Below are 14,304 nucleotides of genomic sequence, written 5' to 3' on the forward strand. Positions count from 1 at the left end.
TTCACACACTGTGAGATTCATGCATAGGCAGATTATCTACAGGTCTCAACGTTGCAAGCTTCTATTGACCCCACACTCTATGCTTCTCTTTCACACTGTCTCGGCTCTTAGATTCAGCTTGCACCACGCAACTCTCTCTTGCTCCACTCTTTTGAGTATTCCACTCGCTCAAATGATATCAACTTTGTCTCCATTCATCGAGACTCTCCTTCTTTTCCACAGAATCTCCTGCACACAAACACAAGCAACCTCTCTTCAATGCAGATGTCAGCTCTTTATAGGTTTCCACAGTGTCTCGGCTCTTTCTCACACAATGGTCACATCACACCACTATCTGGTAGCATAACTAAGTAATATTACACCAGTATAAATGGAGTATTGCAGAAAATAAGCAAAAATAAGGTAAGTTCAAACATTTCCATTAAAAAAACCAAACACTGGATTCACTCATTAGCTACTATCTCTCAATAAATTTTACATTCTCTCCACAAAATCTCTCAAATAATAATTCTCTAACTAAAATCTCTCACATAATAATTCTTTAACTAAAATAAAACCTCCTCTCTAAAATAAAATCTTCTTTGCCATAACAGATACATAATATTAATAGTTCTAAAACATAACAAATAATCATTATTCTAACCCCACATATATATATATATATATATATATTAATTTCTCAGTATAAATATATTTAAACATTTAACCTTTATTTTTCTTTTATCGCTTTCTTATGGAAAAAAAGATAAATACAAACATATAGGTAAATTCTTTTTAAAAAGACTTTAATTTTAAATATTAAAATTTTACTTACTAAATATAAAAAGGCGGTCTAAATTTTAAATTTATAAAATCGTATCGAACAAAAAATATATATGAAATAAAATGTGTTTGATGTGCAGATGGTAAAGGTTTTAAACTTAAAATTCAATAAACAATTTCCATTTTTTTTTAAATAAATACATATTTTTAATTGATAACTATAAATATGATATAATTAATTTTAATAAAATATTAAATCACAATTATATTAATAAATTAAATTGATTAATTAAAATAGTATGAAATTATATATATATAATTTAGTAATGAAATTAATAGTTGACAATGATTATTAGTAATTATGTGTTATCTCATTATTGTTATTAAAAAAAAACTACACCATTTATAAATGTTAAGTAGTTTGCAAGAAAATAAGCACATTCCAAAGAAAAACAAATTCTTAACTTTTTATTAATAATTTATTTTTATTATTAAAAAAATATTATTTATTATGAAATAAAATATTTGATAATTTATATTTGTTATTGACTTAATTTTATCTGTTATTAAGTAAAATATATATCACTTAATAATCTAATTGAGCTCATTCTACAACTAGTATGATGTGTAACGCTGCCCGTCGTAATAATCTAATTGAGCTCATTCTACAACTAGTATGATGTGTAACGCTGCCCGTCGTAATAATCTAATTGAGCTCATTCTACAACTAGTATGATGTGTAACGCTGCCCGTCGTAATCAAAGTTGAAATTTTACTCATCTTCGTCAAATAAATTAATTAATTAATTAATTAAATTAAATTAAATAACTATATAAGACATTTAAATAATGTTGACTCAAAAAAAATTGCATGTGAAGAAATTATATCTCTCTAGGCTCATGTTAGATCCATATTTAAGATAGATAAATTTGCATGTGAAGAAATTATATCCCTCTGGGCTCATGTTCGATCCATATTTAAGATAGATAAATTTGCATGTAAAGAAATTATATCCCTCTAGGCTCATGTTAGATCCATATTTAAGATAGATCTATGCTGGTTATAAATAGATACCCTTACTGTGGTAAAATTTGTTCTGTGATTATTATCATTATTATTTTTTAAACTCCCAATCTGATGAAAGGTAATGCTAAATTTTACAAAGAAGGTTGACTAGATCAACCATGAAAGTGAAGGTTGACAATGAAGTGGATGGAGAGTAGAAGGTTGACCATGGGCAACATATTGATCCCTGAGCTTTTTTGGATTGTTGATTCCCCGAATGTTCAACAATCAGACAGTTATGAGCTTCTCTTGATTGCTAATTTGTCGAATGTTCGGCAATCAGACAGATATAGGTGCCATTAAATAATTGACCACTCCCATGTCTCTCTAATTGCCAAATTTTTGGTGTATTGATCCCTAAACTTATCTTGATTGCTGATTCTCCAAATATTTATCAATCAGAGGGACATAGGTGTTGACTGCACCCATATCAATCTGATTGCCAAATATTCAACGAATCAACAATCCACATATGATAGCTTGTTGTGATGTTATGAAATCAAGGACCGGAAATGGCATAGAAGTTCGAGACATTGTAGGTAACTTATAATGGAGCATAAACATGTAAGGAGGCAATTTGGCTTCAAAGGGCTTTGCAATGAAGTGAAATTGGTAAACCATGATCAAATGCAAATGCTCTGATCTAGTAAAATTGGTAAACTTACATCAAAAAAATTGTGAAAGTCGTGATTGTAGATTTTGAAAGTGTTATATATAGATATATAGATATATATATATATATATATATATATATATATATATATATATATATATATATATATATATATATATATATATATATAATATATATATATATAAAACAAAAATGTTAGTAACATTTTGGAATGGAAAATAATATTGGATAGATTGGGAATATGAAACTCTAATCAATCAACAAGTGCCAAGGGTTAGTTCAGTGATTGAATTACCATTGTTAAATACCTAGGTCCTGCTTGTTTGACCAACAGATAGATCCTTCAGATTAATTTGGACCTATGCCTAGGTCCATGAACCACCCTTAAAAAAATCTAATCAACTCGTATTTAACAAAAGTAGCACCTAGGGACTGAAAACAATACTCTAATCAACCTCAATTTGGAACAAAAACGTCAGCAGCACCCAGGGATTGAAAACAATACTCTAATCAACCTCAATTTGGAAACAAAAGTGTAGCAAATGATAAACTGGTTGCATCAATAAATAAATACCATTTAATCAAAGTCATCTATACGTGAATCTGTGGTTGAGCGTCGACATTGCTTCACAGAATTTCTATACATGATGAAATATACACTGCAAGTGCAGGGAGAATTTGAATTATTTAACGGACGAGACAACGTGAAAAGCTTCGATTATACCCTGGGGGCCTTCCATGCACGTTGAAGATGATATCAGAAATAATCGAAGCGATGAACAGGCGCTGGCTTCTGCTTCTTTTTGGCTGAGACAGCAGGCACCTGCGGAGGTGGCATGGAACAAATGAGAGCCTTGTTTGAGGATTTAGATCACCTATAGGCTAGAGGTAATTTTTCTTTGATAGGATGCATTTGCATGAATTATAGTAACATATTAATATAGTTAGTTTACAATTGGCACCACTGCACTAGGTGTTTACTTGTTGTTAGTTTCTCTTTTTCTCCTATCAACCCCTTTTAGTCTATTGAGTCATCTTTGTCTTGACATCATTGCGTCCCCTAGTCATTTTTCGCAGAGACTTTGTGGCATTCACCCCTAATTTCCTTTAGGACATCTTACCCCCCCTCGTTGACTTCGAGTTCACCCTCCTAGTCCTCCATTGAGTCCTCATTCTAACTCTGGTTCTGTTGATTCTTCTAATTATTCATTTTATTCCGCATCTTCCCAACCTCGTACCACCACCATCTCAAACACCAACGTGGGTGTGGGAAACCAAGGTAACCCCGCAAGTGGAACCTATACCAGTATGGTCACTCCAACTCCATTGCTTCCTTTTATGGCTGGTTTGAGCCTCCTTGATTTCATCTAGCTCATCAACGACCCTCTTCTCCATGACCATAATTGGCCTGCTATGCCTACCAAGATTCCTTCTGACATCCCCAAGTTCGAAGGTAATCCTAGAGAAGATCCCACAAATCATGTTCACTCATTTCATATATGGTGTTCATCCAATTCCATCTCTAAAGATTCCATTAATATTTGTTTGTTCCAACGTACCCTTATTGGAGTTGCCGCCAAATGGTATGTGGACTAACCGCACGCCTCTCATTCCACCTTTGTGGCTTTAGCCAAACATTTTATTGCATACTTCTAGTTACCTCTCCAATATGACACCGGTACCAAACTCTTGACCTCTTTCCATTAAAATTTTGCCACCTACCTATCTAACCATGTTCAAGAGTAGTGTAGAAGGAGGATCATATGTAAAGCTCCTGAATTTGAATACTATGTCTATATGGATTGGTTTCTTATATCAGTTTTGGCTCCCATTGGTAAATATTTTTCTTCCCACTTCCCCTAGTTTGAGGAAGATGCATTCCAAGTAGCCTTGAAATATAACCCGATCTATGCACGACCAAGATATGTTTATATTGTCATTCCCGATCTACCTCGGCCTGGTGGTGCTATTACTCTGGGGGCATCTCATGCCACTGATTATATCATTGGATCTATTTCACACCCTCAACCTACACCATATGATCCACCTCCGATGAGTTATGGTCAACCCCAGGGGGGGCACCAGTTCCTCTTACACCTATCTCCCTCCTAATACTTCAAATGGAAACACTTATCTAGGTCCAAGCATGTCATATGCATATCCCCATCTGCATCAACAAATGTCAGGGCCAACTATTGCTCCACTTGCTTATCTTAATGTTCCACCTCTCCTTACTATCTATATGCACTGCCTAGCACTCCAACGCCTCCGGCATCGGCGCCCAAACCCCCATGCCTCCTCCACCTCTGCCACAACAACAACCTCCTCCTCAAGGTCAAGTGTATACTCAGCAGAGCGCAACCAATCCCCCCAACCCCAACAAAAATAATAAGGGGAAAAGTAATAGGAACCAACCATCTCAACATAACTAGGGTAACCAGGGTCCACCACCTAAATCCCCTCAGGGAAACTAGCCTAACCCTACAACCCAACAACAGGGTAGAAAACCCAAGAAAAACAAGGATCTTCTTACAAATAAACCTTGTGCATGTTGCGACATATTTGGCCATTATACTCATGAGTGTCCCCTTTTACCTCAAATGCGCCAAGTATGGGAAGCTCAAGCAGTTGCTTCTAGAGGACCTCAGCCCATTTCTCCACCTCCTCCTCCTCCTCCTCCTACTTCATCTCAACTGACTGTGCTTACCAATACTTTTCCTCATCAAGGATATATTGTTGATCAATCTGCACAAGGTCATACAACTCCCCAAGCTTCATAATTTTGTCACAATGATTACTAGATCCTTATGATGAATTCTGATGAAGTTAATACCAAACAAGTAAACCTTCAGACTCAGTTGCGCTAATATGAAAAACCTCCTGCAAAGTCAGCAACCGATTCCCAACCTCAAGTTTCCACCGAGCCTCTTTCGTCATCAAATGGCACCTTACAGATCCCTCTGCCTAAGGTATAGGTTTTCCCTAATATCCCCAAAGGTCCATTACGTCGAAACATTGCTTCTTCTAAATCCAACTATACCTATAACATAGTAGATGATTTGGTGCAGTCTCCTACTACCATGTCAATGCTGGAAGTCCTCCAGAAGTGCCCATCCCAACGAAAATATCTACTATCTACTTTGGGCATTGTGGATCCTTCTAGCAATGATATGATTGTCTTTGATGTTGACAAAGCATAACATCCCCCCCTTCCTTCATCTGTTGCTTTTCAAATACTAGTCTCCATAAGAAACAACGTTTTTCAGCGGTGTATTATAGATAAAGGCACCTCTACATGTGTGATGGCTACTAGTGTTTAGAAGCAACTTGGTTCACCTAACTTGGCCCTATCCACCATCACTCTCCATGCTTGCTATGTCATCTCTCCCAGCCCCTCGACTTATATCACAATTATCCAATTATTGTTTCTGAAAGGACAGTCTCCATTGACATTGAGGTTATTGATGCCCCATGAGATTATAACATCCTCTTGGGTCGTAGTTACACCTATGCCATGTCTGTTGTTGCATCTGCGATCTTTCACAAGATGTACTTTTCTCATAATGGAAAGATCATCACTATCGATCAGTTGACTTATTATGATCCTAAGTCTCAGACTTCCCCTTAGTCCACTATCTCATCGATGATTGGAAATAAGACATCTTGTCCCTCACCAATGTTTCAGCTGGAGTCTACAAAGATTCCACACTGCTTGGTACTTATTATGGTCCACCACCTACCCCATCGTAGCCTCGCTCTTCCAGTGTTTGCATTCTTCAAAAGTCACAGGCTACCCACAAGCAGTTTGATACGCCTTCCTAGCAACCAACACCTCTGTAACATGCTGCTCCCAACTCCACACAGCCTTCAGGTATCATTCCTCAAGGTCCATTTCCTTCTGTTGGTATCTGTCCTAGTCCTTTCCAGCTCGGAACCGTTCCCCTAGGCCATAACCATCCATGAGAAGTTCCCCAGGCCATTACCGTTCTGTTCAGATACCTTTCTTATTCCCACCCCTGGAATTTATTCCACACCTATCATGGCTACGTTAAGTTTACCTAACATTACCTTGGGGATGCCAGTCTGGTACATTGATCCTCCCGCAAAAACTCCTTCAATCATCATCCCTGTTGTCAGTCCATAAGTCACTTTACTATGATCCCTCATACCTTTTTTGAGGACTCCTCATTGCCTCAACTCTGGTGGACCCTCTTCTGTCGACTTCAACACATTTATTCCAAGAGAATGGTCTAGAGGGCAATGTACCTTGGTTCCAACTTTCCTCATTGTTTGGTACCTCAGATCAAGTTAACGAATCATCATTTCCCTTTGACTTGGTTGTTTCTCGCGTGCTCGACTCCAACTCATTATCACACGAACAAGAATCATAACTTGATAGTCCGGTGATCCAACAAATTGTACCAGTGTTTCCTAGGTGTGTGAGAGATGTTCCATACCTCATGAGGGGGTGGCCCTTCGAGTAGTCCCCCGCATACCTGGATGTCAGCAGATTATGCTTTTGCCTTAGACGCGGTTTCACAGATTTGATGGGTTCAGTTTCAATCACTTGCAATTCCCACAACATGCATGTATCCTTCAGATCCTCCATTGAGATCTTCAGAGCCCTTTCCTGTTCAGCAGGGCTTCTTTGGTTGTGATCCCCCCTCACCATGTCAGTTATAGTCCTAGCCTATGTCTTTCCAGGAACATTATGTATATGGGATTCATTGTATTATTTTCTAGTCCATTGATGTCAGCGTATCATGTTTCATGTATTTTGTTGCTCAGACCCACATTGTTGGGCACACCATTATTCTTTGTACTCAGTTATCTCGGCGGGTATTGGTATGCCTCCCCCACCTCATTTGAGATCATGTACTCCAAAATTAAAGGAGACTTATATCAGTTCAGTAGGTTTCGCCCCCTTCATTCCTTCATCCTTCCTTGTATTGCTTTAGCTGTATCTCTCTCTCTCTCTGTGACTCCCCTTTGGTGTCTCATGGAAGTGTAACCTACAACTTATTTCGGTCATATGATTTTCTCCTAACACTCATATGTTGGGGGGAAATCTGTTATCACCTATAAAATGATCACCTATCCATTTCTAACTAGGTGGATCGAAATACACCATGTAGGATTAATTTTACCATAGTAAAATCACTTTCACCATGCGAAATAATTTAGTAAACCATTTTTAGTAAATTATTTCCGATTAAAATGAAAAAACCTCATTAGAATAATTGAATAAATAATTATTTATTTATTTTTCTCTAGGAATAATTATTAAATCATTATTTGATCATTATTCCTTGTCACATTTAACTAAATCACCTAAAAATAATTAAATAAATCACTATTTATTTATTATTCCTTAATTCTATTTTTGGAATAATTGTTAAATCATTATTTCAATTTCACACCTTTCTTAATGCTCACGAAATAATTAATAAATCATTTCATTTGCTAATTATTTATAAATAAATATATTTGACCATTTTGAATATATTTTCTCTCTCCAAAAAATATAATAAAGTATTCCTAACAGTTAGATCTTGATTTGGTCAATATTATTTTATTATTTTCCATTTTCGAGATCAACCCAATACTTTGTTATAAATAAGAGGGTTTTCCATTCATTCTTCACCATGATCACTATCATCGTTACCACTATCGTTACTTTGCATTCAAGCTCCCATTTGAGTTATGCTCTTTTGTTTTGGGTTTCCACATAGTGATAGAGAGTAGCAAATTGTTGAAGCACAAGGACATCAAAGGACCCATCCTGTCGAGGGGGATTTGCATATCCATGTTGTAGATCGCCTTCACCAAGTTTTTTCAATAAAATATTATTCATTTAAAAAAGTATTCTTTTATTAGGTTATTACATCGAATATATCTTGTTGTTTTATGTCTTGGATCGCATACAATCTTTTTGTTGCATGGTTTTCTTGTTTTATTATTGCATATATGAAGCGTAGAAAACCACATCTTGTTATTAGGGTCACTTATCACCAGTGACTTAAGTGAAGTATTTTTGGTACACACGCTAAGAATTTTCATACTAACAATAATGATGCTTAAATTAATGAAAATAATACAATTGGGAGTTACCTTCCTGGTCTAACAACAATGATACCATTAACCCAAGTGAGTGTAGAATTTCCAATGTAGGTTGGTCACAATCCTCGTTCCAAGCTTGAAGCAGCTCCAATGACCATTTTTTTCCATAATCTCAATGCACCAAATCGAAGTTGATGATTCACTCGGTTTTCCACCCTACCAATGCCAAGGTACTCTTTTTCCCTTTGACCACCCGATCCATAGTGGAGTTGTAGGAAGGAAAAAATATCAATACTATTTGATAGGAATTGGGTCACAATTTTCGTTTCTTCAGATTGGCAAGCTCCTATCCACCACATCATCCAACAAGTACTCAAGATCACATTTCAAAATCACAATATTACAATATTATAAGTTCTCACAAAAATACATAGAATGTTGTTATGACACCCATCCAACACTAGGGAACTCAAAGATCCCTTCTACATAAGAATGTGTTGTGTTTATAGATTCTTTTAGGTGAGGATTATATGTGACACTTGTTTTCAAAGGAAAAAAAATAAAATTATTTAACTCGATAATTTGATTATTCACCAATACATATGTCCTATCCACAATTTGGCTCTCATGTAAATCTCTATTATTTTGTTAAAGCATAGATTTTCTCTCACCCAAGAGTCACATGTTCCTAGATCTACTCCTAGTTGTTCCCTTATACCCTTTCTCGTTCCTTAAATTTTGGAATTTATTTTAGTTTACACATTGTTACCTACCATGAGTCCAAGTTAGTTTTAATTACTTCCTTAAATTTCTCCATTACAAATTTAGTTATCGTTTCTAGGATTTTTCTAATTAGATGAGGTTCTTTTGATTTTAATTTATTTGAGTTATTTATTCAAATGATTCAATTCTTTCAAATGTTTAGATATATTTTAGTTCGCTTAAGTTCACGTCAACTTAACTTTAGGTTAATCACTCTTTTAAACAAGATAACTTGTAATTCAATTACATACACACTTAACATTAACTTACACTAAACCCCCTTTTTAATTATTAGTTTACTAACATTAACCAAGTCATTTCTTTCAATTATTATGTTTTCATATTAATTTTAGTTTTCAAAGTTAACACTGATTAAACTTTATATTTACTTGATACTTAATAACTTTATAAGTTTTTCTATTTAATCAACCATAACATATCAATCCTTAAGGACTTATGAATTAACCACAATCATAGATTTCCTTATCCTCCATTTGGTGCCAAGGGTGCCAACTATTATTCCCTTCAAGAACCTCATGTTCCAAGGGTGCCATTGGTTACACTTCAAATAACTATGATCCAATATTTCATTTTCCTCTATCTGGTGTTAAGGGTGCCAACTCTTGTGCCCTTCAATAACTTCACGTTCCAAGGGTGCCATGTGTTTCCCTTCAAACATCTATGATCTGAGCAAGGGAAATAAATATTGATGGAGTGGAAACTAAATAGTTTCCTCGTCACCCTTGTTGATAGTTTCGTGGTGACTGAGGATCAAGGCTCTCCTTGATGCATGCCCCATAGTAAGTCCTCGTGAGCAACCATATCTGTGGTTTATCCCTCATGGGATTGCATAGATCTAAGAATAAGTACCCCCTATACTTCATCCTAAGCCACAACTAGAGTGCTAGTACATATGAACAAGGTCATTGGTCATACCCCTCTAAAGGTGTCTAGTCTCCTTCACCTGGGTTGTTCGATAGACACTGATTAGTGCCTACAAAATTGTGAAATTATTCATCAATATAAATCCATATAAACACACCAAATCTCTTCATCAAAATTGAATAAACATAAATCATAATATGACTCAAATTTTCATGATATGGGTTGTGTCCATAGTGCTCATTTCCTACCACACTCAAGAACTAGTCAGTAAAATTTGATAAACATGATATAACCATCATCAATGAATACATATAATTTTCATCATCATCATAATAATAAAAGTAAAACATCATAATATTATGAAATGCATGTCTCATTAAAATACATAAAATGTCTAGATTATCATAATGATGTCCTGAAAGAATAATGTATATGTCAAATGGTGTCTTAAAATAAAATAAATATAAATCTAAGGTCAACTAGAGTGGACCACTACAAGTTAGTTGAAGAGGTGGGTGGGCATCAATTTCCATTTGAATCAAGATAGTTTGTACTTCATCACTATAGATTCTAAGATGAGATTGCAACTATTTCCAATATCTAGATGTTAAATGAGAAAATGCTTTTACACTTCACATGACGTTTTGAGTGGATATCATTAAGGATATGTATGTTGTCATAAAGTCAAGTAGTGATATTTCTTTGTCCCTATTCTCTCATGGTAGGTTTTTATCACTATTCTTGATATATTCTCCAAGAATCACCGTTGATAATTTTGTATACTTTCCATGATTGTAGAAATGGTTATTCTTTTTCTTTGACATGCTATATACACTGTTTGGAAATATAAGTTGATACTTTATTGTGCAATTTCGTTGATTGGAATTTTTTTTTCACGCTATTTCTTTAATCATTTTTTTCCCTTAATTGTTCAATTAACATGGCTGACAATGTCGTTAGCATTCCTTCATTATTCTTCATTGTTTCTGAATTGGATTTATGATGGCATGGTCAATAGTACACATGTCAAACATCTCAAGCTATTTTCATATGGGTGTGATTAACCCAACAATGAACGTGGTCAATTTTTCTTTTCCATCCATTACACTAAGAAAATAATATAGTGATTAGACTCTTGGGTATTAACTTCTATTGTGTGGTACATTGCTATAGTAGATATTTCCATTATTGTTGTATTCTTTCCAATAGTTCACAAAACAAAATTTATCCATGATATTAACTTTGAAATAATTTGATGACAAGGTCTAGATTGTGTTAACGGTCAAAATTTACTCAATTAAATTCTCCCATCATAGCAAAACCTTCTCCATGAATGCTTAACTTTTCAAGTAAAACTTTGTATTTATTTTTGTTATTCAACCATAAATATCAACTGTATGCAAAAACATAAAATGTACAATATTTTGAATGGACGCTCCATCCAATATTTTGATTTCAATCATTTTCATCTTATTATACGTTATAAAAGAAATCAACTTGCCTTATCTAATCATCAATTTCAAAGACATCACTCTAACCACCCACCACCATTATGGAAAATATTTTCCACCTTGATTTAATCGTCAATTTCAAAGGCATCACTATAAAAATCATAGAAAATATTTTCCCCCTCGATTTACCCAATGGAGAGAAACCTAGAATCAATCATAAAGGACCTCCTCCAAATCTCAATTTTAAGTTTAAATTAGTGCTTTTAGAAATTATTTGGTAAATTGCAATCTTCCTTTTTAATAGGTCAACGTGGCTCTAGAAAACATTATCTATCTCTTCATTTGTCTAAGAGAAATCATAAACCATACATTGTATATAAACTCCACATTGTACCTTTAAGACATTGTCATAATATGAACATTACACCAATCAAATTATCCCAACCAAAGAACATTACACCAATCAAATTATCCCAACCACAAGAACGATTGTGACACTCACATAAAGAATCACTAAACTTTGACGTGACAATTTATTCAAACAAAATTTAAATGTAAACCAATCCATTCCTTAAAAGATATAGTGACCAACGACAATTGACAACCTGCAATAAAAATAAAAATCAATTCCAAATTCTCATTAATCAAATAGAATAGACAACAAGATATCACGACAATAAAATCCACCCATTTGAAACATGGAAAATGAAGTGACTGGTTTCTCATATATCTATATACTTTATATTTTATAGTTTATGATATTATAAAATTTTATAATATTATAAAGGTCTCGGGGAGCAACTTATTTATATATAATATATATGGTTTATTTTTTTAATCAAAAAACATATATATATCATCACCACATAAATTTAAATAGAATATTGTAAAAAAATAGTAATAATTAAACAAGTTTAAAATTTTTCATTAAGAAAATCAATATTTATATATGTTAATAAGAAAATGCTTATTCAATTACTTCTTACAATTTTTTTTTAGCAAATTCTACAATCTTTTCACAAATATTTCAATTAATATTTTTCTATTTAAAAAAAACTTTTGAGACATAACAATGATAATTTTAGAATATGAAAAATTATCATTATTCTAACATTTCTCTTCCATAATGATCATTTGGAGAAGTTCCAAGATCATTTATGAATTTGCAGTACTTTTCTTTTGGTAGTGCTTTGGTGAAGATATCTGCAACATGATCTTCTGCACTGCAATACATGATCTTGATCACACCTTGGTGAATTGACTTTCGAACAAAATCATACTGGGCATCAATGTGTTTGGTATTTTTGTGAAAAAATGGATTCTTGGTCATTTTAATAGCACATTGATTGTCACAAATCAACTGAGTAGGTTGCTCTTGCTGCTCATGTATATTTTCCAAAATTCTTCTTAACCATATTGCTTCACAAGCTACTATTATTGTTGCTTTGTACTTTTCTTTGGCTATGGAGAGAGAAATTGTAGGTTGCTTATTAATATTCTAAGCAATTTTTATTTAACATATACTAAATGAATATCCAAAAGTTAATTTCCTATCATCCATGCAACTTGCCCAATTTTAATTTGTATAAACAATCAACCTAAAATCATTTGTAGATCTATATACTAAGTTGTAGCCAACTATACTATGCAAGTATCTCAAAATCTTCTTAGTTGCCTTCCAATGCAATTCCTTGCATTATGACATATAACTGAATACCATACTGATTGCAAAAGATATATTTGGTTGATTTGTAGTTAGATAGATCATACTTCCAACCAAGTAATGATATAGAGTGGCATCAATTGAATTGGAGCAATAATTTTTGTATAACTTCAACCCAACTCCCAAAGGAGTTGTTGCCTGTTTACAACTCAACATGTTAAACTTATTTAGAAGATACCAAGTATACTTGAATTGTGACATAAAAATACCATTTTCCTTCTATCATACTTCAATACCTAAGAAATAATGTCATTCACCAAGATATGTCATTTCAAATTCTGTAATCATACATGACTTAAAATTTTGAAATAATTGAAAATTGTTCCGAGTGCAAATCTTACCATCAACATAAATTTCAACAATAAGAATGTCTTTCCTATCTAAAGTATATAAATATTAGGTTCATAGAAATTCTTGACTAGACCATCATCCTGGAAATACTTATCAATTCTTGAATACCAAGACTTTGCTTCTTTAATACTATGCAAATCTTTCTTTAACCTATACACACAATCTTCTTATCTTGGAATGTCAAAACCTTCAAGATGTTCAACATAGATTTCTTCATCTACATAACCATTCAAGAATGTTGATTTAACATCCACCTGAAAAATTGTCCACTTATAATGTCACATAACTAATGCAAGAACCATCATAATTGTGTCTATATTAGCTATTGGAGCAAATGTCTCTATATAATCAATCCCTTATTTCTATACGTAACATTTGGAAACTAAACTACCTTTATGTGTATCAACTCAACTATCTCATTTACACTTAGTCTCATACATCCATTTAGTACAATTACATCACTTTCTTTAGGTATTTTAACAAGTTCTAAGTATCATTCTTCCCCAAAGCATTGAACTATGCTTCCATGACATCATTCCATTCTTTCCTTTTTCATGATTCTGCATAATTATCTGGATCATCCATCTTCATTACTTTAGCCATAAGTGCAA

Source organism: Pinus tabuliformis, chromosome X, assembly GCF_031772625.1.
Source record: "Pinus tabuliformis cultivar Carrire ecotype Pingquan chromosome X, CPIR1, whole genome shotgun sequence".
NCBI lineage: Eukaryota > Viridiplantae > Streptophyta > Pinopsida > Pinales > Pinaceae > Pinus > Pinus tabuliformis.